Here is a 5,000-nt window from a genome sequence, read left to right as displayed (position 1 = left end):
TCAGTCCTCTGTAACCTAGCAGTGTAGGCCAGCCTCAGGGGGCTGGAGACTGCTGCGTTCCTCTGGAGCGGCTCACGGGGCTGGTCTGAGGCTGGCTGGTCTGAGGCTGTGTGATTGACCCTGCTCTTGTGTGTAATCGGTTCTCTGTTACACGAGCCCCATATACACTGGGTCTCCAGTGGGGCCCTCCTCTCCACGAACCACTTCATCCCTGAGTCTGTGGTTTGAAGTTTCTTTGCATGGTGGGCAAGAACAGGAGCTGTGCCACCACTTGGGCCCTGGCTAGAAGTGTGTGGATTTTCATTTAGACTGTTTCCACTGGTCAAAGCAAGCCTTGACCCAGCCCAGCGCTGGGCTCCAAGTAGGGTAAGAGGGACTGAGCTCGTGACTTTTACAAGCCCCAGACCTGTATTGTATGCCCTTGCCTTCTCTCTTGCTAGTTGTATTTGCCCCATATATTTTCTGTGGAGAGACTTAAAACTTAAATGGTTGACGTTTCTGTTTGTGTCCACCCGGTGTTGGTTTTCTACGAATGGGGTGAGTAGAATCCAGTCTTATCTTTTCTTTTTTTCTTCCAACATTGGCCATCAAGGCCCTGGGCCGTCTGCTGAGTGCCACACTTCTACCCCGGGGCGGGGGCTTTTCTGAGCAGTGTGTTCTATGCCTGCGTTATCTTACTGTCTGTTTATCTTGGGTTTTTCTCTGGCATGGAAAGTACCTCATTCTTGTTTTTCTTCTCCTGTACTGTCTTCGGTGTCACTGGACTTTTATTTAAAAGAAAAAAAAAGTTAGTTCTAGGAAAGATGCCGCCAGTGTGGTCGGCCTGCATGTAGCTATCCTTCAGTGGGTGGCTGCTTGTGTAAATGGCTGATCCCCGGGACCAGGGTTATGAAATCACTCGTGAATCAAGCTTAACCGTTTTAAACGCCTACCTCCTCCATGTCCTAGCGGAGCCTGTTGGATTTACTCCTTTACAGAGCGTTCTGTGTGCCTGGTTATGCTTTCCGTGTCTTCTGTGTGTTCCTGTACATTTCGTGTATAGACCGCTCTCCTGGGGCTTTGCTTTATACTGTGTTTAAGTCTTTAATGTGTTTTAGCAGATTCGTGCGTTCTGACCCGCTTCTGCGATCTCATTTCTGTCTCTATGATCTCATTTCATTTGTCTTACTTATTTTCCCGTCTCTTTCCTGAATTGCATTTTTAAATTCCGTTTATAACTTATGTAACCTGTCCCTGATCTTTTGACTGTTTGCTCTTGCAGTTTGGACATGAATTCCTCCCCACCCCCCATTTTATTCACTTTACATCCCTATCACAGACCCCCTTCCCTCTTCTCCTCCCACCCCCACCTTACAAATCCCTCCCCTCACTGCTCCCTCCCCTTCTCCTTAGAAGGGGAGCCTGCCTTGGATTACCCCCACCACCGTGGAACATCTGTCCTGGCAGGACTAGGCACAACCTCTCCCACTGAGGTCCAACCAGGCCGTTCAGGTAGGGGGAAGGGATCCAATGGCTGGGAGCAGAGACCGAGATAGCTCCTGTTCCATTTCTTAGGGGACCCACATGAAGACCAAGCTGCACATCTGCTACAAATGTGTAGGGGGCCTAGGTACAGCTCCTGTATGATGCCTGGTTGGTGGCCCAGGATTTGTGAGTCCCCATGGTCGGTCCCAAGTTATTTGACTCTGTGCATCTTCTTGTGGTGTTCTTGGCCCCTTGGCTTGCTCACTTCTGTCTCCCACTCTTCCACCTGACTCCCCGGGCTCCACCTGATGTTTGGCTGTGGGTCCTGTATTTGCCTCCATCCACCGCTGGGCACTTAGGCAAGGCTCCTGTCTGCAGGCATAGCAGAGCATCATTAATAGCGTCAGGGGTGGGCTCTTTCCCATGGGATAGGTCTCAAGGAGGGGCAGTCATTGGTTGGCTGTGCCCCCAGTCTCTGCTCTATCTTTATCCCTGCACTTCTCGTAGGCAAGACAAATTTTGGGTTGGAAGTTTTGTGGTTGGGTTGATGTCCCCCTCCTTCCTCTGGAAGTTGGACATGATTCTTTTTGAGGGGGTATTTTGTTATTTACATTTCAAATGTTATCCCTTTTCCCGATTCTGCACCTCCAGAAACTTTCTATCCCATCCCCCCTCCTCCTGCTTCTATGAGGGTGTACCCCCACCCACCCACCCACTCCTGCCTCCCTGTACACTGGGGCATTGAGCCTTCATGAGATCAAGGACCTCTTCTCCTATTGTCCCACAAGGCCATTCTCTGCTACATATGCAGCTAGAGCCATGGGTCCCTCCATGTGTACTCCTTGGTTGGTGGTTTAGATCCTGGGAACTCTGGTTGGTTGATATTATTGTTCTTCCTATGGGGTTGCAAACACCTTCAGCTCCTTGGGTCCTTTCTCTAACTCCTCCATTGGGGACCCCATGATCAGTCTGATGGTTGCCTGTGAGCATCTGCCTCTGTATTTGTCAGGCTCTGGCAGAGCCTCTCAGAGACAGCTATATCAGGCTCCTGTCAGCATGCACTTCTTGGCATCCACAATAGTGTTTGGATTTAGTGACTGTATATGGGATGGATCCCTAGGTGGGGCAGTCTCTGGGTGGCCTTTCCTTCAGTCTCTGCTTTATACTTTGTCTCCGTATTTACCATTAGACATGATTCTTAACCTAGAAGAAACCAAAGTTAGTTTTTCTACTGCCGTCTTGATGAATAAAATGACTGCACAGAGCCTTTGAGCCTTAATCACCCTGAATTTTGTTTAACCTATCTCCATGAGGTTTTTTTATGCCCAGTTGTCTTTTTGGGGAGAGGAGGTGGGTTCTTATATTTTAAGCCTTACCTGTCTGTTAGCATTTTATTATTTCGGCTTCCATACGAGATTTTTTTTAAGATTATATGTTTATTCTTTCTCCCCTGAAGTACATCTTTTAGAGATTTATTTCTATTTATTTATTTATTTATTTATTTATTTATTTTTGGTGAGGTAAATGTGCTTAACCCTGTTTTTAAGAAGTTCTTATTGCAGTCTCTGTTTTGAGAGTCTTCTGCTGTTTATTCATGTGTTTGTTTATTGATTTCCAGGGATGGAATTTGGAGCCTCACTGTTGCTAGCCAAGGACTTTACTACTGAGTTCTACACCCCCAAACTCGTGTGTGCTTTTTTGTTTGTTTGTTTTGTTTGTTTTATTATGGTATTTGTTGTGTTGTGTTTGTGGGTGTTTGCCTGAGTGTATATCTGTTTACCATATGTGTACAGTGTTCTGGGGCCATAGTTACAGGTGGTTGTGAGCTGTCGTGTGGGTGCTGGGGATCGAACCTGGTTCCTTCAGAAGTGCAGCCATTTTGCTCTTGACTACAGAGCCATTGCCCCAGTCCTATGTCCAGACTTTGAATCAGTCTTTCCACTGAAATTACAGTGCCTATGTTTTATTTGCTAGAGTAAGGTACTACTTTCAGACGGACCTAACAATCCGCTTTCTTTCCTTGATTTGTTTCTTATTCCTCAACTGTTTAATTTCCATGGCCATAGTTTTTACTTTTAGAAATTCTGTTAATTTGCATGATGTTAAAGCACTTAAAAAAATTAGTAATTCCAGCCTGGTTGTTTGATGTTTTGTATCATGTAGCTGGATTTCCGGTGTTCCTTGGAATCTTCTGCCCTCACAGAGATTTGCTCTGTGTTTCTCTGTTTGCTTGCTTGTGGCTGTGCACAGCCTAATGCATGCTGGGTAAGAGCTTTCACACTGAATTACATCCCCAGCCCTCTGGTGTCCGGTAAGGCTGCCTTTGACTTCCTGCTTTAGCTTGGTACACTTGTGCACATTCTGTGATGCCAGTTAGGGTTGGCATTACTCCCGTCCCCTGTCCCTGCAATGAAAATCCAGAAAGACCTTGTGCTGGTGCTTTGGTTAAAGTGAAAATGAGCCCTGTAGGCTCATATATTTGAATTTTTGGTTCTCAGTTTCCACCGTGCTTTCCCGCCGTGATGATCTGGGCTAGCTCTCTAAAGCTGTAAGCAAGCCCCAGTTAAGTGCCTTTCTTTGATAAGTTGCCTTGGTCATGGTGTCTCTTCACAGCTATAGAGCAGTAATTAGGACAAAAGGTGATCATAGTCTGAGTGAAGAGACCTGCTATGTTAGCATAGTCTGAGGGAAGAGACCCACCCTGTGAACATAGTCTGAGGGAAGAGACCCACCCTGTGATCATAGTCTGAGGGAAGAGACCCACCCTGTGATCATAGTCTGAGGGAAGAGACCTGCCCTGTGTCCATAGTCCTAGGGAAGAGACACACCCTGTGAGCATAGTCTGAGGGAAGAGACCCGCCCTGTGAGCATAGTCTGAGGGAAGAGATCCGTCTTGCTCCCTTCTACTTTCTCCTCATGTTGTCCTGACCCAGAGAGTTGCTTCCTTTCATGTGGCTTCAGAGGTGTGAGTCTCAGATAGGAGTGTCTGCCATTTCAGGTTCTGTGTGAGAAGGGGTTAATGCATGGACATTGGACCTGAGCATTGACTGGGAACATTCAGAGCTACTAAGAAGTAGTGGCTCTCAGGCCCTGTTCCATGTCTGTGGAATAGGAATCTATGTTTAACCAATCCCCAGGAGTCCAGCAGTGATTGCTTTTGGGGTGTGTGTGTGTGTGTGTGTGTGTGTGTTGTGTTACATGCATGAATTTATGTGTGTTGGCATGGGTATAGTTACATGTGTATACAGGCATAGATATGCATGTGTCTGTGTGAGTGTGGGAGCCCCTTGTTGATGCCAGGAACCCTCCTCCAGATGACCAGCCCTCATGACGTAGTCTGAATCTCACTTCCTCCTCAGCCCTCACCTCCAAATGCCACCCCATGGGCATTGGGATCACAGTTTCAATGTAAGGATTGTAGGGAATAACTATTTAGTCCGTAGCAATCACCGTATTTGTCCAACATATAAAGGCTAAAGATGAAATCCCGCAGCCATGATAATACAAATTCCATTTACTGAGCCGAGGCCATGACG

General features: G+C 47.0%; 1 protein-coding gene across 6 annotated transcripts in view; it reads left to right on the top strand.

Moving 5' to 3' along the window:
- Tiam1 (T cell lymphoma invasion and metastasis 1) overlaps nt 1–5,000 on the top strand; it is a 345,165-nt gene that overhangs the window by 303,701 nt on the left and 36,464 nt on the right. The window lies entirely within an intron of this gene.

This window comes from Mus pahari, chromosome 12, assembly GCF_900095145.1.
Source record: "Mus pahari chromosome 12, PAHARI_EIJ_v1.1, whole genome shotgun sequence".
Classification (NCBI taxonomy): Eukaryota; Metazoa; Chordata; class Mammalia; order Rodentia; family Muridae; genus Mus; species Mus pahari.
This window is presented reverse-complemented; position numbering and strand designations above follow the sequence as displayed.